This window comes from Sitophilus oryzae, unplaced genomic scaffold (assembly GCF_002938485.1).
Source record: "Sitophilus oryzae breed Bouriz unplaced genomic scaffold, Soryzae_2.0 scaffold_1604_pilon_pilon, whole genome shotgun sequence".
NCBI classification, from domain to species: domain Eukaryota; kingdom Metazoa; phylum Arthropoda; class Insecta; order Coleoptera; family Curculionidae; genus Sitophilus; species Sitophilus oryzae.
The window spans coordinates 1,749,836-1,775,897 of record NW_022146286.1 but is presented as its reverse complement, the minus strand read 5'-3'; the positions used below and the strand labels follow the sequence as shown (position 1 = coordinate 1,775,897).

Genomic DNA, 26,062 nt, shown 5'->3' with positions numbered 1-26,062 from the left:
GTCAGGATGGCGTTCGTTGAATATCTGCGCAACCCGATTGCCACATTCATTATTTTTAAAATAAAGTTCGATTATTTCCACTTTTTCTGCAAGTGAGTACACCATAATTGTTAAAAAGTTTAACGATATTGAGAAGAACTGCAACGCACAAGTCACAGAACAGCTATCTAGCAACTACCGCACCTGATCGTTCAACCTTGTGGCAAGTGAAAAAATGCGTAAACATCTAGAAATAATAAGAAAAAACAACAAATTGGTTGAAGGAATTTATCCTTATCATTATTTACTCTGATAAATGTTTAAATAAACTTTTCAAATTTCAATCCTTCATATTTTCTCAATGACCCGATCGATTTTCAAAAACGAAGCGGGAAAGTATAGAGAATAGAAAGCCCTTTTTACTGCGGTACTACTTGACCCCCCTTCCCATTTGAAAAAACTGGGTGATAACACCCCCGCTTAGAGGGTTGAAGAATTTGCAATCATTATTGGGACAAAAGTTGTCCGCCTCACCAACAAAATTGACGTGTTTTTGAATTTTATGAAAAAAAAATTACCCTGGACGTTATCCCTTGCGGAACGTTTTCGATGGGTCACCCTGTATAATATATATACATGGTGGTTTTATTGGGATCTAGTAATTATGTCACTATTACATGATTATTGTTTATTTGTAATCTGTCCCCTGTAAACAAATAAATGCCAATGTCGGATTTATGAAGTTCATTATTCTCAAATTGAAAATATTCTTCTGGATTCCTTTTTATTTATGTATCTTTTAACTACCAGTACATATCTAAATATAAATATATAAAAGCTTAAACAGATATCTTTATATTGCGAAGAGATAGCTTAGCCTTTGCTTTTTACAGTGCTTAAACCCTGTGTGTCTGGTCTTTGAACATGAACATACTAAAAGCAATTAAATGTCAATTTTTAGCCATAAAAAGTTATAGAGAAAAGCCATAAAATCTTTCCGCAAAACCAGTTTTTATTGGCGCAACGATCATTTTCCGTTTTATAGATCGTTTGCCATTGTTACGTGTTAAAGGTTTTACCGAGAACGGTGATTTCTGCTAGTGGGAGCGAACGTTATAACGTAAACTTGTAGAAGAACAAGCGTGATAATATATACTTGTGTAGAATAATTATGAAAACGGCAAAATTATTTATTGGATATGCAGTCCAACCCCTTCATCTATTCCGATTAGCGAATATACAGGGTGGTCGATTAGTGCGAGGAAGTCCAATATCGTCGTTGTCGAAGATATGAAAAAAAGTTTTATACAGATGGTATATGGTTTATTCCGTATCCTAAAAATATTTTGTTATATATAAGGTATCCCAAAAAAAGTTATGATAAGTTTTTCTTAACTGAAAGGGGGTGTTCTTTAATTTTTCTGTACACAATTTGATTGGATTTTTGTTTAGTTTTTAGTTAAAAACATAATTCCTTCACAATATGTCAACATAGTAGATTAAATTTACAAGACAGAAAACCCAGAAAAGACTCAGTGGTTCTCAAAATGTAACCAAGAAATATACCTGGTGCGTCTCGAAAGTGGCTCACCCCTATTACTTCTTTATTTCTTCAGATAAGAAAACGAGATTTGGTATGTTAGTATATGACATAAATTAGGATTGATTGACGTATTCAGTTGTTTTCGGTCACTTCCTGTTTCACCGGAAATGACTACAACTTTTGATTTTTAAATTGCGTCCTCGGTATGTTTTTAGTTTGTTTTTACTTGTGTCTGAATAGAATGACATATCATATGTCAACTTTTGACATTTTCTTCTTTTGACAGTTGCGTCATCGAGAGCGCGATTTTTAAATTCATTGTTGCCAACCATGATCATATTCGGCGCTAAACTGACTAACTGAAATTGAAATTTCTCGCTGGCGATTCAGGAGGTAGCTCTGCTGTAAAAAATATCAAGTTGGCCAAGTGGCCATATTTATTTACTGAAATTCAAATTCAATGCAATTTGACAATTTAATTTTGTATTATGAGTTTTTCGTTTAAGAGAGTTGCGCTGTTACATGTGATATTTTAAGGTTTAAATATCTTACTTACCACATGTCACTGAGAGAGTTTTGACGTAAAAAACGTCAAAAGGTCATGTCGTCCGATCGCGACCAAATTTGGTGGGTAGGCTATGAGCGACGGTGCACACGGTCCCACACTGCAAAAAACTGCAAAGTTGGATAGGACGTTTCGTTTACATCTTCATCAGGGTGGTTTGGGTTGGGTTGGTTATAAGGATTTGATATTGAAGAAAAATGTGGCTCGATTAGGCTTAATTGGGGACGGGCTACAGGATGACGTCCGACGTTTTGCCGAACCTCTAAATGGACGAAATCATAAAGATTTTAAAAAAATCGTATTTTAAATTTCAATCTAGAGTGTCATGGCTGTATTATAAACTCTAATTTTTAATTAAGGAGTCGTGGAAAAATAAAAAATAGATTTGATCGTCTAATGTCTTGTCCTGGCCGGTTAAAAGATGGCCAAATCGTATTTTTATTCATATCTAAATGTTTTCAAATGGAACGAGGGTGGCTCATTAGCATACTTGGAAAAAGCATTTTTTTACGAATAATTTCATACCACACACTTGGTATTTCGAGTCAAAATATCCTTTTGAAACGCATGTTACAATTTTAAATAAACCATATGCGAAAATGTCAAAAGTTGATATGTCATTCCATTCAGAGTGTCATTTTCTATCGAGTAAAGTAAAAAAATACCGAGGGTGCCATTTAAAAATCAAAAATTGTAGTCATTTCCGGGGGAACAGGAAGCGACTGAAAACAATTGGATACGTCAATCAATCCTAATTTATGTCATATACTCACATACCAAATCTCGTTTTTTAATCTGATAAAATTAAAAAGTTATAGGGGTGAGCCACTTTTGAGACGCACCAGGTATATATTATTTTTAAATTTTAAAATAATATAACTCGGTTATTTTAGACTTATTTGAAAAACGGTTAAGAGAAAATATATGTTTCTTTTACCGAGATCTACCAGCCCAGAAAATATTTGTACTCATTTAAGACTCACCCTGTATAACCTTTATAACCGCGAATATCTGCGAAACCGTTCAAAATTTAGGGACATTTTAAATACAAAAAATGCTCATTTACATAAAAAAATAATACACAGGGTATTGCATTTAAAACAATTGAAATATAGCATTGTAAATATTGCGATGTTGGCGACGCCAAAAAAATCCTCTTTTTTTTGTTTAAAAAAAAGATGATGTAAATGTTTCTTCGCGAATTTATTTTGCTATCCTGTGTGTTAAGTTTACCAAAGCTTCAGTAAATACGAAATAGAATGTCAACACCGCATAGAGCTTCAAATAAAAATAGTGTGCTATATGCAGACTTTTATCTTGAATCCAAATCTGTATAGAAAAATGTGGGGTGCTTTTAAAAAAAACTTCAAACTTTATAATAACTTTTATTTGGGACCCTCCGTATACAACAAAGTATTTTTAGGAAATGCACCTTATTAACCTTACAACATTTTTATAAAGCTTTTTTCATATTTCTGACAACAATGACGATATTGGACTTACTCGTACTAATGGGCCACCTTGTATTCGCACTATGCGTATTCAATTATATTGTGTACTAAATTACGTAATCAAGGGCGCGATTTTTAAATTCATTGTTGCCAACTATGGACATGTTCGGTGCCGGGCTGACTAACTGGAATTTAAATTTCGCGCTGGTGATTCAGGTGGTAGCTCTGCTGTAAAAAAAGTCAAGTTGCAACATTTATTTATTTATTTCCTGACATTGTCAATTGTTTTGACACTTTATTTTTTTTATTACGAGTTTTTGTTTTAAATAAATAGTGTTGGGATACTTTAAGCTTAAAAAGGTTTACTAGCGGCCCATGCAGTCGAACATTGTTCTTTTTAGAACCTCTTTTAGTGCGAAGTGTGCAAGATAGCTGCTTTGGTCTTGGAAGCATCAGTATACCACGTTATGGTATGGTCTTTTACCTGCTAAGTAAACATTTCTCTCTTCCAATTATTTTTATTGCGTGAGGTGTTTCTCGAAGTTGTACATTCCAACAAAATCCCTACTTTACATGGTCATAAATAATTTAATTATTAAGGAACTACCTCGGATTGTATTAACTAAACAAGATATTGGCCGTCGAGCGTAAAACCGTTCGTTCTTAACGGAGTACGGAGCCCAGACGCTTGAGGTCGCTGTTGGCGTTTTGCCGAAAAGTCGTAAAGCGGGAGATATAATTTAAAAAACAAAGGATCGCTTTTGAAATAGATTCCTCATGGGTCTTAAAAAGTGGTTGGTCGCGTATGAGCGTGAACGCAGCAGTGGCACGTTTTCTTAAGATTCTCAGAAAAATGTGATATTTTTTAAGGTTTTTCATTTACTTCTTGATGGAAGCGGCAGCGATGCGAGTCGAGATATTTACTTGTATTTCACGCTGTTTTGAAAAGTATTCACGCTGTTTCTGTAAAGCAACTAAATTCAATATTATTATTAGTAATTTTATACCTTAAAAGTTGATTAATGAACTTTAATATTATTTTTTTAAACAAGTACATTTAACCATAAACAAGAAGTAGTACAACAACCGTAAACAAGAACAGAAATAATGTTCTCTTGTCGAAGTCAGAATAAAATCTTTCAAAATTTAAACTGCCGTCATTGAAAAAATACCGAAAAGTGTTTAAAGCGTCCATTTTCAAAGTAATTATTGCTATTTCGTGAGTTTAATTCAAATTTTATTTACTTAAACCCGTGATAATTGTGAAAAAGTGGCATTAACAACTTAAAAAGCTGTGTGAACTGTGAACTGCAAAAACCATCGTGGATCGTGGCATAACGTCGGTTTCCAATGTTTCATACATGGTAGAGGTATTTCATACATGTCCTTATGTAAAATAAAATTTCTTATAAATATGCAAAACAGTGTATTTTTTTTGGAAAAATTAAAAGAAAATAATAAATTTGAATTAATAATATTTGGCGACATAATTCCGGAACCGATCCGAAATTATCAAAAGCTTTGGGTCGCAACCGTTGCAAGAATTGCGCCAAATAGTGTTTACATTGTCCTTTTGGACCCTTTCCAATCTAAACTTGTTTCATTTATCTATGGTATGTCTTAAGTCGAATTCATACTCATCTGCGTCCGTGTGTCGTTCATCGTTCCGTCACTCCAATCATATTAAAATATGATCTGTTACTTTTAGAATAAACCAATAAATTCTACATTGTATAGGAGGGAAGAAGTTTAATCACCGCGGTATTATACATCTATAGTGTCCCCCATTTTTCAATTATAACTCATCATACAGTCCAATAAGGGCTTTGAGACGATTTAACAGAGGTTAGTTCTCCATCTCCCATATCAGTCGTAGCAAAGTTTACGGCAAAAATGGATGTCAAACTCAATGATGAAGTGTTCCGGTATTTCCTCATTTTCCTCACAGAATCTGCATTCGCCGCTGTTGCTTAGTTTCAATCGTGGCTAACGTCATATTCAAGGCCTGACTGTTTTGACAGTTCTACCGAAGTGGCCGAGAATTAGTAGTCGTAAACAAACCAATTGTTTTCATTAGTTTCGCAACAAATCTGTGTTTTTTACGCTTTTCTATGCTAATAAAATTATACTAAATAATTTTGAGTGAATAGTGAACTATCTAGATCCGATTCATAACATCGTACCCGTGAAAAAAACCATACTTTCGGTAAAAATTATTGTAACACCGGCGATGCCGGCTTGGTGTCCGGACTAGGAAATAGTTGGGGAATTTATATAAAAACATAATTAATAGCGTTAGTGTTAGTGTATAGTGTTAAACCAACGTAAGTGACGTGTATTTTTAGGTAAAACAGTTGTCGTTTCTTTATTTTTACTTTGTAAAATAAAAAATGCCGCGACATTGTTCTGTGCCTGTGCCTTGTAGCAGCAATTATAATAAGTACTCAGGATCTGTCTACATTCTCTTTCCCAACAATATTAACTGTAACTAAGTCACGTTCAAAACCTACAGAAGATGCTGTGCCTACAATTTTTCCAAATCAACCCTCTCATATGACTGTGCATGTTCCCATAAAGAGAAAACATCCCGATGAAAGAAAACAAGATTTGGAAATTCAGGATGAAATAAATATCGAAAATTATTATTGTTATTATGAAAAGGCAATATATTTTAAAGAAATTAAATGAATTGTACTTTATTTCAGTATTTTATATAAAAAAAATATGTTTATCTTTTTATTTACGATTTATGGAAATGGTTACTTGAGAGAGAACATCGAACTACAAATTACTTACTGATAATAGTTAATTCTACCTGATATCCACATTTTTTAAATATGTTAGGCAAATTTTTACAATTATTTTTAATTAAACTTTAAAATGTATTCTGCCCATATCATATACAATACATTTTCTTAACTTGTCGATAAAGTATAGTTTTCAAATTTTTTTAATATTTGGAAACTTTATCACAATATATATTATTACTAGCTGCTAAATACTCGCTAACGCAATTTTAGAACATGCTTTTTAATATCTGGATTTTATTCTGTTCATCTTATGCTGTTGTTTATTTCATATTAATATTCGTGTTTTAGATCTAAATTTTAATGCTTTTCAATTACTTTAACGCGATAAAAAGTTAATGTTATTTTTTAATACCTTTGTGTAAAATATTTTTCATATTTATATCTGGCAAAACTATCAATAAATACTATTATTTATGCAAAAACTATATGCAGTACCATATGGCACAATACAAAAGCCCGACTATTGCGGTGACGTCACAAATCGATGTCTCTGGTCTGTATCTCATGTTGGTTATGCTTCAATCTATTGAGACGTTCATTGAGAAGACAGTGTCCTATTAAAAACCCCGATATAATCCGAAGATTGTTCTTACTTAAATCAAGGGAAATATTTGGTTTTTCTCTGTCGTAAGTTCTGAAAAATGTCTTCGAGGTGTCTTAGACTGTTGGAGGATTTCCATTCCAGGTTACGGAGGGAGTCTTCCAGTTTTTGAGTTCCGCTTTAAGTTGGTTTCCACTTGGAAAGCAGAACGGCTCTGGTCAAGTTAGTAGTGTGTTCGCTCCTTTTCCAGCTAGATCGTTTGCTTTTAATTGCCTTCTATCTTTTGGTGAGCTGGCTAAAAATATATTACAACTAAAATAGGTAAATGAGACAGACCAATAAACCTACTACCAGTAACATACCTACAAAATATTCACAAAAATAATTGACAACAGAATACAAAACACTGCTGCATAAGCACGAGAACAAGCAGGCTTTAGAAGCTGCTTCAGCACGATTAATCAAAACAGTAAGAGAAACTTCATCAGCCGAACAAAAGAATACCAACTTCCACTGGCCATAGCCTTTAGAGACTTTGAGAAGGCTTTCGACTCAATATATCCAAAGGCCAATATCCAATATAAAAGAATCCCTAGCGAAACAAGGTATCGACAGGCCTTATATACAAACTCTCACCAATATATAGAAAGAAGCCCAAAGGCGAGAAATAAAACGATTAAAGAATTTAAAATCTGCGTAGAACGTCAATTGAAAAGTCCGCTTATAGTTGCGCTGTTATCAAAAAGGGGGAGCTAAGTACGCTGTATCAGGCGAAACCACGGCCGCCCTCCCGATATATACTCGAAAACAATTGCCTCGAAAAGGAAACGTCAAATAAACACAGGCGGCTCGTCCGATTCGCCGTCCGCCGTCTTTTTTTTGCTCTATTTGTCTCCGTTCTCGCTCGTTTTTGCTCTCGCCACCCGTCTTGCCCGTAATTCGTTTGTTTCCACGGCCTGCCTGTGCGACCGACCGACGTTTAGACGTAATCACGACAAATTGGATCCAATCGAGTGGCCGTAGAGAATCCGTATCTCACGACAATTGCCTGCCGCTCAATTCATCCAATTTAAGCTTTTTAACTATTCATAAAATTTCGTATTTATAAAGGTTATGAAGTGATGCATCTGCATACGCGTCACTAGCGAAGGGGAAATAGGTCGTTTTGAAACTCGTAGCTCGTAGTTACAGGGTGATTCAAAACAAATGATAAAAATTTTAAGAGTTGATTTGTTGCTCTGTTTTACGACTAAAGCTTGATTTTCATGCGTCCGTTATCCGTTGATACGATGGTCCGATTAGTTGAATTTAAAGATTTTGATTGGTTAGAAACGGTTAACCAATCGCCTTTAAATTCAACCAATAAAATTAATATCGGACCATCGTATCAACGGATAACGGACGCATAAAAATCAAGCTTAATACCGAAAATGGAGAAGTAGCATCTGTAACAGCGTCTCAGATACTGGCTTTCGTCGATGTCCTGAGACTGTATGACAAGTTATAATTCAAAAAAGGGGGACACAATATATATATATATATATATATATATATATATATATATATATATATATATATATATATATATATATATATATATATATATATATATATACCGGGTGTTGCATCGTCGAACGGGACATAGGAAATCCCATGTAAATTTTAATGGGATGAATTATTTTAGAGAATAATTCTATTTAGGTTTATTGAAGAGCACTAAAACCCGCATTCAAAAGAATAACTTTAGTTATATTTGATTAGTTCGTTTACGAGTTATCGACGATTTCTTTTTAAATATTTCTCCTTTCTTATGGTCCTGTATTTACTTATGAGCACCAGTCAAGGTAAAAGATAACTGTCAAATGAAGTTGTCATTTCAGAAATTTACCTATTTAGTGCTTTATATTATTATTGAAAACTCATTTCTACATCGGAAATCTTAAAGATGTATTTATAAATACAAATTAATATGAATTAAAGTAAAATAAAGTAATCAATTACAAGGTTAATTATAGTATTATTACAATATTCAATAACTTATTAATTTAGGTACTATTAAATGGTTGGAACTTTAGGATTTAATAAGATGTTCAAATATTCCTCCATCGACTGCTAGACAATAACCCAGGCGATCATAAAATTCTCTTCTTACATTCGCTAGTTGGTAAACTGAAATTCTATTGCATTCGGCAGAAATAGCATATTTTTTAACTCGTCTAGATTTGGGTATTTTTTATCCTTGTATATCCTGTTTTTTAAATGGCCCCAGAGAAAGAAATCATTTGGCGAAATATCAGCAGACCTTGCTGGCCAATTTATTTTTAATTTTTATTTTTTCCGTTAAAACTATTGTCTAACTATTCCCGAACAGCCAGGGTACTATGTGCCGGGCAGCCATCCATTTCGTACCTACCAAACTTCCTGATTTTCCCTAGCGGCATCATGTAAAGCAGGTCCATAGGCCCAACTACAAAGAGAGTATCTAAATATGAAAATATGTGAAGGATGCTACACCATAATTGGAAATGGTTGAATAAGCTGAAAGATAATGATGATAGTTCAATAAGGTCATATATAAATATAAAATTATATATAAAACAAGCAAAGAGGAATTTAGATTCGCCAGACAACTACAGCTATTACCAAGCCCCGGACAAAAGGCGACCAGAAGAGAGTCTCCTCTGCTGTTTTATTTGCGTCTAGGCGAAGCGTTTTCTAACCTTTTGCTGATATATTTCTAATTAGATTTCCAGCTAGCGGCGTCTTTCTAATTAAAGACGCCGCGGATTCAAAATAATAGCGTAGCCATTTGCCAAGTTTCACCGATTTTTTCCCAAATCGAAATGTTAAATTTTTGGCTTACACACAGAAATCCAGCTGATCGAAAAATAACTTTAACCAGCGGCAAGCGGGCCCGTTCACAGAATCGTTCCGTATGCCGATAGCGTCGGCTATTTTTACGGTTTTGTCACGTTTTGGTATCGCAAATTTATTGAAATTGAACTCAAGTAGGTACCAAGTAATGGCACGAAGCAGTACCCCAACGTCTTGCTTGTTTTAATAATTTTTATTTAAATTTTTTAAATCTTTTATAACTTTAAAATTGTCTTACTTTTAGTTCTTGAAGTTGTTTTGATCTATTCTTTATTATTATTGAGTTGATCTATTCTTTATTATTATTTTCTTTTAATTTTTTAAATAAAACACAGTATTTTGCATATAAGAAACTTTATTTTATATAAGGATATGTATGAAATACCTATCAAATATTGGAAACCGACGTTATGCCACGATCCACGATGGCTTTTGCAGTTCAAAGTTCACACAGCTTTTTAAGTTTTTAATGCCACTTGTTCCCAATTATCACGGGTTTAAGTAAATAAAAATTAAATTAAACTCACAAGATAGCAATAATTAGTTTGAGAATGGACGATTTAAACACTTTTATATTATTTATTTGGTATTTTTTCAATGAGGGCAGTTTAAATTTTAAAAAAAATTATAATTTTTGAAGATTCTACTGACTTTGACAAGAGAAAATTATTTCTGTTATGTTTCTGTTCGTGTTTGCGGTTGTTCTTAGCAACCGCTGTAGCAACCGCTATAGCAGCGCCCTACAACTTGTGCGCTCCAAAACAATTATAAGTTTTGGCGGCAAGCCGAGTATTCCAATGTAAACTTGCTTCCTTTATCTAGGCTTTCCCTGTAATTGAATACCAAATACCGTATGATCGAATAAAAACGGCGTCCAGTTGGCTGGGAGATGACGATCGATGACATTTCCCATATAAATTTACATATAAAATGACAGCGATCTTCATTTCATAGCCATCGCTGACGCCGTTTTTATTCGATCATACTGTACTTAAATGGCACAAAAAAATGGGTTAGACTTCAATGCTTCAAAAAATGTATCAATGTCAATGTCATAAAGTTTAATAAATTACTGGTGGACGGAGTATTTTACCGTTGTACAAATTACTATTTTTAAGGGCTTCATTTTGGAAATAACTTAAGAACGGTTTAGGGAGTGAATTTAAAAATTGATAGGTACTAGCCATATCTAACAAAACAAAGTAAATTTCAATCTTTAAATCTAACGGAAAGCAAAGCGTTTTTTTAGTTATAGAGACTATATTATATCCCTCAAAAAAATCATATTCCTCATGCCCATTAGGTACTAAAAATACAGTCAATGTTTTTAAGTCTTTTAAAGGCACATTTTCGCAAAAATAAATCCATTTTTATATAATTATATTCTGTAAACACTTGTTTTACGTAAAAATGTAAAAAATACGACAAAAATAAAATTAATGGTAATTTGATAGAAAAAAACGCGATTAAATAGTTCCTATATGAAATAAATCAAAATAAAATAATTATAGTATCCATTTAACAAGAAAACGAGCAATTAGTTTTTTTTATAGACACATTAACGATGTTTGTTATTAAAACTAAAATTTTTCCAATTACGGGAATGTAATTTATATGTTTTTTACGTAAACTATCGGGCAAAAACAGGCTAATGTAGTTATTGTAATAGACAAGTTAAAAAGTGCTACGTCCGAATATGACATGTGATATAATTATTGTACATATTATTTTCATTTATTTAATTATATTCTAAATTAGATATAATGTAATTAATATTAAAACCAGGGATATACATACCGGGGATTAATACTAAAAATATTCTTTTTGTATACAGGGTGTGCAAAAAAAAAGTTATGATAAAGTTTTAAGTTTTTTTAAAATGCACCCCGCATTTTTCTGTACAGATCTGGATTTAGCACGATATTTTGCAAACAGTATGCTGTGTAGTGTTACCATTCTGTATTTCTTCTTTTTGTCTAATTTGAAGTTTTAAATTACAAAAATGCATATCGGACACCCTTAACCGTATTTACTGTAACATAGTAGCGTAGACAGCATAATAAATTGCATTCAGTCATATCTTTGAGTCATATATTAACAACTTAAGGTATGTTGACATTTACCTGGTTTTGAATTGTTACCTGTTCAGTTTTAATTAAAAATAAATGAATTTTTTCTTAATTTATTCAAGAAGTTTTCAGTCGCTTTGCATAATTCCTAATCGGAATTAAAGACTGTCTTTTGCGACATATACAGGGTGCTACAAATTCGAGGTACGAGCATTGGTATCTCGGAAACCGTAATAGATACGAAGATGGTTAAATTGGGGCAAAGTTGCCTCCTTGGGATGTTCACCAAGATGCCATCAACAAAGTTTTAAAAATTTCAAGGATTGCTGAGTTTTTTGGGAAAACGGATTTTTTGGAAAATCAATTTTATTTTTTCCTGTCGTTACTTTTTAGAAAATTAAAAAACTAATTACACATTCTCATAGCCACTTTAATACGGCTATCTGATAGTATTTTTAGATTTTCAAATTAGCTGATAGTTTGTGAGATACAGAGGCCAACTTATTTTTTTAAAATACGGACCTGCATTTTTTATTTGAAGTTTTGAAAGAACTCGGTCTCCTGAGTAGAATGATATGCCACACTTGATACTTTTCTTTTATTTTGGGTACCTTAACAACAAGAAAACTATTTAATTATTTTTTAAAATAAATCCGACTCTGGTTTTTAAATTATTTAATCTGATTATATTGCTCGCAATAATATTGATCAGCGCTAATTAAAATTGAATAAGGAAAATCGAGAAAAATTGAAAGATTCAAATAAATAATATCCAGGTCAGCAATTTTAAAGATATTATTTTTAACTTTTCTCAATTTTTCAATGAATTTGAAATCGAGCATCGTAGTTATTATAAATAAATCAACTTCTACAAACTAGTTTCTAATGCTCTACATGTTCGAAAGGGTTACAACTTACAACCCTCCCTAATGCACAAATTTATTTTTTGTTCAATCTTATTTAAAGCTCTTTTACACATATCTTCTTCTTATGAAGGACAGGAACCTCCTGGCATATTATACTGTTCTACCATTTCCAATCCATCTTCCGGCGAAATGATTTGATTGTTTGTATTATATTTATATTATTTATATTATATCATTTTTTATTATTTTATTGCATTTGATTTTCCGTATTTAATGTTTTACCCCACGTTGTTTAGTTTGAAAGATTATCAGTATTGTAACGATGAATAGATTTAATATTAGAAGAAAACAGAGCCGGACTTGAAATTAGTTTAAATAAATTGTATTCAAATGTCCGAAACATAAAAAATATTAAGTGTGGCATATCATTGTACTCAGGAGACCGAGTTATTTCAAAACCTCAAATAAAAAATGCAAGTCCGTATTTAATAAAATCAAGTTGAGCTCTGTATCTTACAAATTATCAGCTAATTTGAAAATCTAAAAATAGTATCAGATAGCCCTAATAAAGTGGCTATGAGAATGTGCAATTAGTTTTTTAATTTTCTAAAAAGTAACGACAGGAAAAAATAAAATTGATTTTCAAAAAAATCCGTTTTTCTGAAAAAGCTCAGTAATCAGTGAAATTTTTGAAACTTCTTTGATAGCATGTTGGTAAACATCCCAAGGAGCAACTTTGTCCCAATTTAACCATCTTCGTATCTATTACGGTTTCCGAGATACCAATGATTGTACATCGAATTTGTACCACCCTGTATATTACATCCCCAAAAAAATTTAATGATCCAATTGCGTTAAAAACTATTATGTATCGTCGCTATTCCCGATAGCATACGAAGCGCCAATTCGTATCATATTTCGGAAATATTGTGACTAAAACGCAACCATCCATAAAATTTGAGCTCCCCGCGTCCTTCCCCGCGTCCTTCCCCGCGTCCTTCCCCGCGTCCTTCCCCGCGGTCCATACGTTCATTCTTTCCAAAACACATCCTTTCAACCAGACTAGAATTAGTGCGTGGCCTTCTTTCCTTTCGTTTATTACTAAAGCCGGGAGTAAAATTTCAACCCTTCAAATTTGCTACGGGCTCTCTCACCCCTTTTTTAAAACGCCAAAAGAGCGCGTTAGTTTGAATCATGCAGCCTATATGGGGGCACCAGCAGATTTTAAAGGATTTCGTCATTGCCCACACGGCTTGTCTCGTTTTTAAATCTTTATTGTGTTATACTGTTGCGTTTTATTACTAGTTTCTATGTGATTAAGGCTTAATTCCGTTTTTTAATCAATACATGAACTATAGAGTGTGTTTCATCGTGCTAATCTGAAGCCTAAAAAATATCTTGAAAATTTGGAAAATGATGAATAAACGTTTCACAATTTATTTTACAGAAAAACTGACATTTTTTAAAGAACTCTTTAAAATCAAGCAAACTAGTCTTGGTAAATATGTTCTACAAATTCCTTTTTTAGTTGCTATAAATAATTTTTTATAGATTTTGATAGATGACGAGAAATAGATTTTGATGTATTAAAAAAAGTTTTTTTTCATCAAATTTTGATTTTTCGTTATTCTCTCTCTTGTTCCTCTCATAATTCTATCATATCATATATTCTATCTACTCTTCTTCTACTAGAATGTAGAATATTTTTGTGGGGGTTAATCGCCACGAGCTTACAGATCGGTTTGGTTTGGTTGCCATAGATGCTTCCAACGTTGGAACCAACGTTAGAAGCATCGTGTAGGAGACACATTTGACAATTGTAATATTGTCGAAAACTGTGTCAAATGTTGGTTCCAGCGTTGGAACCAACGTTAGAAGCATCGTGAAGGACCTTCTTAATTGTCAAAATGAAATGAATGACAATATCACAGTCCAAGAGGATATGTTATGTATAATTTACTGACGGAATCACGGAAGAAAGAAATTTTATACTTTACCCTGTATTAATATCTAGTGGTGCAAGTATTTTTCGGCCAAGAACGCCATTAAAGTAAAACTGCTAATCGCAATGGCCAAATTTCTGAGAATAAAAATAAAACTACCGATCTACAAACGTCACTATTGTTATACAGTACGTGGTATTTTTTGTAGAATACCTGCCAAATATTTCTATCTCTGCTGAAGCATTCGACATTTTAAATATGCTCTGTTCGGTAACGATCGGTAAAAAAAATAGTGGCAGTGGTCACGGTTTTTAATAGGTGTAATCCATTGAAAAATCGATATTATTATCACATGTGAACTTGAAAAAATGTTATCCAAAATCATACGATAATAGCAGTTTTATTTTTTCGTGCATTTTCTTTTAAATTTTCCTTTATATTTTAGAAAACCTCCTGTTCACTGCAAATTTTTCCATGGTATAATTTGTTAACCTCTGATGGTACTATGGTTGTACTAAAAGTATGCAAATACAGAAAAAATCCGTTGGCTCTCAATTTTTTTTTAAATAAATAATTATTTTTTTAATTTTCAAACTTGAATAACTCGGTTATTTTGGACTAACTTGAAAAACGGTAAAGAGAAAATATGTTTCTTTTATCGAGATCTACCAGCCCCGAAAATATTTGCACTTATTTAAGACTCACCCTGTATAATGAATAACTATTATTATGCATAATTTTAGAAAACACAGAATAGTAATATTTCTATAGTTAGTAAACTATTGGGATAAATAATACACTTAAACACACGTTGACAAATCTATTTATTTTTTTCTAATATTGTAATTTTCTGATTGTGATTCAGTATGACACATGAAAAATTAAATACATTATGGGTGGGCGTATGCAATACATATTTTATCTGAACGTATTTGAATTGTATGTTTATTTGAATTAATTAAAAATAACAATTAATTCGTTTCCTGTAACTGGAGAGTATTTTTATAGAAAAAAAACATGTTTACCACGTTGTATGATATCTAATAATAATTTTATTAAAATAATATTAATTGGAAAGTTACTAGATGATATTCCTTAAAAGATACTTATACCGTGCTGGCAACTGTTACTTTTGGGTCGGTATTTACATGTGTGGAAGTAAATCGCATAGGGATCTTATTAAGTCGGAGTGAGAGAAATGCGACGGAGTGCTGTTGGGGCCTTGCCGGTACGCCTTTCCCTATCAAGTAAAGTAAAATCACGATCGCAAACCGCTTATTTTTAAAAGACTTTTTTTTCGAAAAGATAACTAGATAAAATCATTAGAAATGTTTCTGAGCATCTGAAATGGAAATATAAGGATATCTTTAGGGTGTCATTTTTTTTATAACGAAAAAACGTCAGTAATCGCGATAATTTAAAAACTCAACTTTTTAACACAACACGCCATAACTCAAGAAACACATTAGATATTGAAAGTTTTTTTTTATTTTGAAGATAGGATCTTTTACAATATGTTTACATAAGAAAAATTCGATAAGGTTGTTTTTTCCATTCAAAAATTGTAAACAACCCATCTATTTACTTTTAGATCATAGCAATTTTCAGCAGTCGCGTAATTTTTTTATTGATAAAGATTTTCACTTACTGTCTACGAAGAAAATAGAGCAGAAATATGAAGAAAGTTTTTGAAAAAACTACAATCAATTATTTCTAATAGACTTCGATATATCGATTTTTGAATTCAGAGTTCTAATAGCCCGACCACTGTCGAAAACCAACTCAATTCCTCTTATTATTACCAAAAACTTGCACTTAAAAATTTTCAAGCTATAGGGAAAATTACAACGACTCGTTAATAAATAAACAAATAAAGTATCACGAGACGTAATTAAATCGTGAAGCTGAACGCATGATGTACACCTTTCCCTAGAACTTTAAGTACTGACAGAGGTACTGATTGGGTCGACCGGTCAACTGCGACAAATCTGCTATATCCCCATCCACGTCTCTTAGCAATGTGCACATTTTTTTTTTTTTTTTTGTGAGGGGGTGGTTGAAAAATCTTTTATAGACGAATAGTGATCATTTCCATGACCATCTCGAGAGAGATGGTCATAGAAATAACCCCTAGACAGTGTGGGACTCGTGTTGATACCCACTAAAAAAAGTCCACCTCCGAGGAATCAGCCGCCGATGAATGGTCAACTATTATTGTGTTGCGCGCGCCTTCTGTTTTGACGTTACTACCTAACCTATTATTATTTTCGATTTCGGTGTTTATTTTATATTTTTTGTGTTTGAATTTGAAATTAACTGACTATTACCTTAAATAATTCACGTCTATCTGAAAAAATCATAACTAATGAATTAACACCCTCCAAATAACCACGCTAACCAACCCGCCAAATAACTAAAAACAATAAACAATGCCCTCACCCTAACCTGAAAATATCTCGACCAATAGGAAATGGAATGCATACACGGATGATTTGTGGCTTCTTGTGCCGTAGACATAAATCATAGGTGCACAGTGCACAGTTTCTCGATTCATTATTCTCTTTGTTCAGTACATTATAAACGCATTGTACTCTTCTTACATACGGAAATCTCGACCCAAGACTAACCTTCGCCAGCCCTTAGTAGTTATTTTTAATCAGATGTATAAAAATAAAAGTTTATGGCACGAACGGTTGATGGTTGTCGTCTCGGAGTAGGTACTCAGTAATGGGATATTCTAGTGTCTCCCCATTATCCCCAAAGAAAATGCAATCGCCGTTGTTTCTTAGCTTCAATCTATACTGAGGTGTTCATTGAGGAGACAGTATCCTGTTAAAAAAAACCATATCAATTGATTGTTTTCCTTAAATCAAGGAAAATCTTTCATTTTTCTCGGTCATAATTCCTGCGAGTATCTTAGACCGTTGTAGGATTCCCATTCGAGATTCGTAAGACTCTATTACGCTGTACTTTCGGGTCGCTCTCAGGGATCGGGTAAAGCGGGTGTATGGGCCGAAGGAAATATATATTATATTTCAGAAATCTGCCTAATCATGTCGTGTTAAGCCACACCCAAAATTCCAAACACACGTGTTATAATTAAGGCTTGATTAAAGATTGCAGAGCTTCAGCATTTGCCATAAAATAGCGAGCAATTTGTTACAAAACCATATAAATTATATATCACTGTAATCACAAAACTTCAATCTATTTCCGTATTGTAACGGAATCTTAAACTATATCTTTATTTTCGAGAAAATTTAGTCCAAATATAAGGAATATTTTGTTGATGTTTGACCATCAAAATCTTAAAAATAAAGAAGTTGTCTAAAAATGTTCTATAATAGGGATATAGTATAATCCTTTATCGTTAATTTCCTTCTTCATTTGTGTAAAAATACCTAGCCAGTTTTACATAAACCGTTAAATGCCGAAAGCTTATTTTGCTACTCGTTCGAAGTAGTGAAATGGACTCAAGTTGATTTCCATTTGGGAAGCAGAACGTTCTGGTTCAATTAGTCGAGTGTTCGCTCCTTTTCAAGCTAGATCGTTTGCTTTTTCATTGCCTTCTAACCCTTGGTAGAATTAGTTCTTTCTCAATAAATTTAAATAAAATATTTAAACGATAATTTTAAAAAGAACATTTTTCTATATAACTAATTTTTTCATAGCGAAGCCCAACAAACAAACCCTTCCATTTCCCACAAAACTCAACAACACTATTCAGCTGACTGGCTGTAAGCTTCGAGCGAGCCTTTATTCGTATTATGATTTTAAAAAAGGGTTAAAAGATAAATAAGAAATGCCCGCTTTGAATCGGGAGAGCATTTTCTTTCAGAGGATTCCGTAATTTTAGACCCCATTATTTTTGTAGGCTCTTTTTTCTCTACTGGTAAAATTGTATTAAGAGCACACGTGTGCGAATAGATGAAAAAGGGGTTCGATTTAGGCAGATTCCGGATTAAAATTTAACGATGCAACGGCGCACATTTTTAATTAGTTGTTCAGATTCTCTGTTCGTTTTTTATACTAACCAGGACCGTACTCATTATAATATATTTGAAAGGTACACTGAAAAAAGTAATTTATGTATTTAATAACAATATTGAGGATTATTTCTTCATTTCTTGCCACAGATTATTGTAGTAAATTTAGCATCCGTTCTTTAGTTTGACAACTCGTTTGTAAAATCGCTCTATGACTATGGCTAATTTGTGGCATATATCGAAATATGTTATAATGTAGCTTTATATTCGCCAATATTCTTTGTGAATATTGGCTATGTAAATGGTTAAACTATGAACCACCTATTCAAAAAATTGGTTAGATTAGAAAACCAATAAAACATAAAATTTGATAAAATAATGATATATCTGTTTTCTAAAAAAGTATTAAAGTATAGTCTGTCCAACGAGAAGATCCTTGACAGTGATAGATGTGTCTGTCATTTTAATTTCAATGTAGTTTATTTTATTTTACAAAGAAATAAGTTGGTACAACTGGAACGCATAGCAGGAAATAGCAGGAAATTAATATATGTATTTAAAATTTGACTGACAAGTAACTTCAAAATATTGTGAAAAAAACTGTATAAAACTGAAAAAATGTTATCGAGTTATTTTATTTAATAAAAAACGGTATGTGTTAATACAAAACAAACAAAAACAAGACACCACATACCAAAAAATATTAAAAAGAACTATTTCTTACTTTCACGCTTTATGAAACTTCCCGCATTTATGATTATATTTATCAATATAACTTATGTACAAATACAAATTTGTAATATTCCGCAGGAATAAATAAAACAACATAAATAAAACAAACTATTTTATTAATAATAGCACTTACCAAATTTTATACCTCACAGGTTGATTAATTAACATTAATCTTAATTTTTTTTAAACCAGTACCTTTTGACATTATTTTTCTGCAGTACTAAAATCCATTATTTACCTATCGTGTGATGTCGATATTTTACAGCTACTCCAGTTTTTAGTATGTGTTTAGTATGGTCTTTCTACCATATTCGAGATGCACTTATCTACGACGAGATGGTATACGAACTTTATTGATAGTAACTTTATTGGTGTATCTGTATAAGACTTTCTGCCTGGGCAGCGAGTATTAACCATAAACTGTGCTCTGGGTTCTACAGTTAATTTTCACTCGATTTTTCCTCCACTTGACTTCAAAAGACACAAAACACACGTAATAACACGAATCAAAATGCATCATCTTCCAAAACGCAGGGTATTTGACAAAAGTTGTCACAAAATTATAATGATTATAACCTATAATTTGGCAAGACTTTGACAAACGTCAAAAATCTAAAGGCGAGTTCATACGCATCGGCGTCCGTTTGTCGTTCATCGTTCCGTCAAACCAATAAAATTGAAATACGATCTGTCATTTTTGAAATAAACCAATAAAACTGGTTTGATGACGACGCATGACGAATTTATATTTAAACCCATCCATAGTTAACTTAAAAATTATTAGAAACTTTTTTTAGTAAAATAAATAGATTGGTATGGGACGTCATCTGCTTTTCTTCTGTCATCGTCTGTCGAAATCTTACCTGAGAAAAAAAACAGAGTATATCTTTTTATCCATAGCAACAACCGCCTTACTTGAAAAATATAAAATATACCTGGTTTTTCGGCGGTATTCATGTAAATAAATACATACTCATAAACATTTTATGGACATCCTGTATAATATTTCAAAACTTACTGTAAACATTTAAGCAGAGTAAAACAGTTTCTAAAGAGCATTCATTACCGTTTCATAAAATTTCAGTATAATAATATATTTTTAGTTTAATTTTTAAATTATCTAATTAATAACAATTTTTATTAAAATAATATATTCTACGAAAATTACTGTTACCACTTAATTACAATATCGAATAAAAATAAGTTTTTTGCATTATTTTTTATACACGTGTAGACAATTATCTCTATTATACCGAATGTAATATAACGCAGTTCTGGCAAAACAAATTGTAGAGGTAAATATCAGACATATTTTAATGATTTTCTGAAAATTGTGCATCAATCATTTTCAAGTGCTGCCTGGAAATCGTATGCAGTAAAATGCATAATTATAGAATAAGTCTTTAAGATCGAAATATACATCCTCTGGTATGTTTTAGTTAACTGGATATAGTAATTTTAAATGTGAAAAAGTTGTACGTACTTAAAAATAAAGACTGAAAACCGCATCTACTGAAATTTTTTGTCTTTAAATATTGCAAGCTAATATTATATTTGTAGTTCGTGAAATCAGAATACTAGTCAAAGATTTGTCCAATGACAGAATACAAGGACCAATAACACTCGAGACTCGAGACTAAATTTTTACCATACCTCCAAGCAGTGCCGTATCATATATTCTTCTTAACTTAGCTGCTTGAAGAGATATTTATATTTTTGATTAGGGAATGCAATCCCGCAAATGCTGGATCCCGCAAATGCGGGATCCCTCTTAGGTTCCGCGGGATCGAAGTTGCGGGATTTATCGTGCGGGATCCGCGGGATTGACACATTACTACTGGGTAACCGAATCGATCTCGATCAAGGTCAAACCCCTTCGTTCGGGGCCGATGAGTCGACGCTCGGAACCCGGGGGACCCGTTACTGGTGGACAATTTCGTCAAATAAACTGCCGGACATAATTATCGGGACAAGTAAAATTTTAGGGTAAATTTAAAGTTGAATATCTCTTGAAGTAAAAAAGATTTTGGGATGCGGTTTGGACCAGGTTTTAGATGCATTTATTGTGATTAAGATGCTATGTGGTTTTCGAAAATATATTTAGCGAATTCTCGTATACAGGGTGTTTTATAAGAGAGTGAAAATTTGGTTAAGAATCTTTTTTACCGCAAATTTACGAGTTTTAAAAAATCGAAAATTTTACCAAGTACGACTATTCTGTATTGAAATTAGAAAAAAACAATTTGATCGGTTTTTATTTTTTTTTTGTTTTAAGGAAAATAAATTTTTTTTCGAACAATATGCATTTTTAGTCATACGTATGGTCCTAAGTGGTACAAAAAGCTTTGTACATTCTGCATATGCCAAAAAATTATTAATATAGAGTGTATCTAAAAGCAGATAACTAACACAAGTTAAAAAAAACTTCAACATCAGAATAATATTTTTATTTATAAAATAAGTAGATAAATTATAATAAAATTTAAGTTTATTTAATATTAAATATAATTTTTGAACACCCTGTATAAATCGGTCCAAATTTCTGTACAGCTAGTTTAAGATACACGCCATATCAATATATTGTAGGCCTATGCAAAATGTACAATGCCTTTTGTCCCATTTAGGACCAAATGTATGACTATTGTTTACAGTCCCGCAATTTTGCGGATCCGCGGGATTGATTGCTTTAATCCCGCGGGTTTGCGGGATTGAGATTTTGGTGAGGGATTGCATTCCCTATTTTTGATAAATGTTTTTTACTACACCTATTGTGTATGCTGCTTATTTAGGTGGTATCATACTAATTAATTACAAAAAAAACGTATTAAAATATTAACAAAAGGTACAAAACTAGTATCTACGTATAGCACATATCAAGTACACATACACAGATGACCAATGCGTGTTGTATAAAATTGATTTTAACCTCATATGAATCTTATCTTATAGTGATCTAAGCCCCCCCAAAAGACTTGAGCCCCCCTAAAAGTATATGTCTAGTGGCGCCCCTGTCTGTGCCCATATTTGAAGTGAAACTTCTTACTAACAGCTATTAAATTGACATTTTCTGTTTCCTCAATAGCCTGTAAATTTTGTGGAATACCACCCAAAATACACACTTTTATGCAAATGCCCATAGCAAATACCTAATAATGTTAACCCTTAAATTTATTTAAGAAGAGAAAAATTTTTGAACCTAACCAACAATTCGTATTTATAGTGATTTACAGTATTTTTATTAAATTATACGAATATTCTCGTTGATTATTGGTTTGAAATAAATATGACAATGTTCTCCAATGAAAATGCGTGTTGCTTAACTCTAATAATTCTAATTCTGAGCTAGCAAATGAGCTAGCACAATGATGCTTTACCTAGACCGTTATTCAATAATTATAAAATTCCATAAGAAAACGCTAAAAAGATAAAGTGGGCTGTTTATTTACCTATGAAACGTAACTCCTGGGTCTTTCTTATCGTTGCGGCTTTTACACTTGAAAGGGGCTGAACAAATCACCATTGTAGTAAAGTTTATACAAAGTTCACTACACACAACAAACTATAAAAATCGCTAAAATTTTCGCTGATGACACATCCGTTCCTCCAATAAAAATGTCGTCTAACAATACAAATTCTGCTTTAGCCCGTATATGGGCATTACGTATTTTTGTATTCTTTAGTCATTGTGCGCCCCTGTTGTACGCCTAGCATTATTTAACTGACATGTATAAAACTGAATTAAACGAAAAAATGTCCAGTTTAAACTGAAGTTTAAACTTTAGATTTATCTTAAGTTTTAACAGCAGGTATAAAACTAGGCCTTAACGGTATGAATTTAGCCGGTTCAGCTCTGGTTTTAAGATAAAGATTGAGATTATAGATGTACATATTACCAAAGATTGAAAAACTTGGCATAAGCGAATAGATGTGAGCCAGAAGCCGTAGATATTGTAAATATCGAAAGTAACGTATTAAAATTATTTTCGGATTCCTTAAGACGTGAAGTTTTGGGATATGGCGAGCAGCCGCCTCTATAACGGAGCATAAAAAAGATAACTTTTATAGAAACCAGACATCCTGTACGTTTTATATTTGGGAATTTGACTGGCAGTGCACTTGTAAACTGGAGAGTTAATGTACGATAAAACACAGGTCGGAAAATTATTATGTACTTTGTTTTACATGAAAATATATTAAATTTTATTTTATTTAAAAAAAGAAGCCGGTTTTTCAAGGCCCAAACCAACACTTCTCAAAATTAGGTCAGAAAGTAAAATTTGACAGATACCCAAGACAAAAAGGGTAAATAAACTCTGATATCATAATGCATTTACCCAAAAGAGAGATCTATATACAAGTTCATACCAAATAAACTTTTAGTCACGTGATTAAGCTTGACCCCCACTTTTATATAAGTATTTTATTTTAATCAAAATATTTTAAAAAACAAAAATAAATTAATTATAAATAAATAAACAGTTATTATTTACATCAACAAAACTCACCTTCTTAACAGCACTTAAGGGACATAAAGGTCCATTATTTTACCACTTTCCCGTTCAAAATATTCTAATAAAGTTGCGATGAGTTTCTTACGGCTATTAAGCTATCTTCTACACTTCGCACTAAAAGGGGTTCTAAAAAGAACAATGTTCGACTGCGAGGTCTGCTAGTAAACATTTTCAAGCTTAAAGTATCACAACACTATTTATTTAAACCAAAAACTCCTAATACTAAACTGAAGTATCAAAACGAATGACAATGTCAGGAAATAAACAAATAAATGCGGCCAACTTGACATTTTTTACAGCACAGCTACCACCTGAATCCCCAGCGCGAAATTAATTGTTATTAATTTCCAGTTAGTCAGCACGGCGCCGAATATGCCCATGGTTGGCAACAATGAATTTAAAAATCGCACCCTCGATTACGTCACTAAAAGTTTAATTGATATGAAATATAGTAAAGTATCCCGTAGTTAAAATGTAATCGTCTCACTATCACTTCGGAAATAAAAAGCGGCAATCTATAATATTAACCAGTAGAGAGACAGAAAACAGATATAAATCTACTCAAAAAATACCTACTCATTAGTATTTTATTGTCGCAACCATTTTACAAAATCACTGGAAATATCTTTTTTATGTATGTATGTACATCCATTTGATTTTAATAAGTGTCAATCAAAATTACATAAAACCAATTTAATGTCACACTGTATAAGCTGGAAATACTAGTTTTTCAATCTATCCTCATGATATATGTTTTAGCACACACGTCGTTATTTTGAAAATTAACGTATAAAACACAAACGTAAAACGTATGATCCTTTCATTAATGCTACCATACCGAGAAAAAAAAACGGCATCAAAGACTGGTAGGCAAATACAATCGATGATAATTTTAGGGAGGTCAAGCCCTAGATGTCATTTGCTTCGCTCTTGCTCTTCTTTATTTTTTAATGGCTCTTATACTGCCAATTGACTTTAAGAACGTTGTAATTTATTTTTATATTGTGTAAAAATTATTTTTAAATGGTGTATAGGTTAAAATTCCAGAAAAAATATTTTTTTGGAAATAGATTTGTGTGTCGGAAAACGGGGGGTTTTATATCCTTTTTTAATCTTTCTATAACTAATGTTTTAATTTTCACTTAAAAAAACTTTTTAGATGAGTTCAACTACGGTAGCGAGCGTAGTTTTAATCACCGGTTTTGCTAGTGGGGCATAATTGGAGCCATTTCGGCTATAACGAATTTTTTTAAGGGTACATAATTATAATTTTAGAAGATGTTCATAAAACATTTAACCATTAGTTGATTAAAAAAATATACCATTAATATTGCAAATTATATTTTATCCTCTCATGTAACGAGCACTTTGTTTACTCACTTGTTTCGTCGAACTGCTTGAATCCAGTTTTGCTATTGATCAAATCGGTGTGAGAACTATGAAGCTATAAAATAGTTTCGGGGAGAGTTGAATATCCGGGAAAGTTGTGTTATTGAATGTTATTGCACCTAACAACGCCTTAATTACGCTCTCCTTTACGCGTTACCATTTTTTCGGCAACTTTATTAACATTTGAAATTGTCACAACACAACAAGGCGCCTAGTTCGAATTCTCAGTGAAAACTTATTTTTTAGTACCCGAAACAGCATTACATCACACAAACCTCGTTTTTTTTCCATAACAAGGGGCCGTCCTCTGCCGGAAACACTGCGACCTGTGAGGCCTATTGTGTTTGTCCCCCTTCTATATCTGCACCCATTCTCCTATCCCTGTGCCCTGCACTAGCTTATGCAGGTCCTTGATAGGATGGGAGCATAGTTCCTCCGGTTCTAGCCTAGCTTTCCCAAATAAAGAGTGCCGCTTGCGATCCAGAGCCTCGCAATGACATATTATGTGCTCCGCTGTTTCAGGATCTTTATCGCAGAGTCTGCAGCAAAGACTTCCTTGATACAGGTTGAGCTTGTTCAGATAACACTTGACAGCCATGTGTACACAAACCTCGTACCTGAGTGTGTTAAAGTCTCAATAACTGCACTAGCAAAAAACTAAAATACTTAAATATTATGACAAAACCACGATTTCAATATTATTTTAATGCGATCAACATGACGGCAGCGTGAACTATATATATAATGATAATTTCAGATTTTTGTCGTTGAGGCGCTGTGATCGGAATTTGTCGAAATGAACT

At 32.6% G+C, this 26,062-nt stretch overlaps 1 protein-coding gene across 2 annotated transcripts in view; it reads left to right on the top strand.

Moving 5' to 3' along the window:
- LOC115880014 (zinc finger protein castor homolog 1-like) overlaps positions 1-26,062 on the top strand; it is a 60,300-nt gene that overhangs the window by 16,160 nt on the left and 18,078 nt on the right. The gene's annotated exons all lie outside the window — the stretch shown is intronic.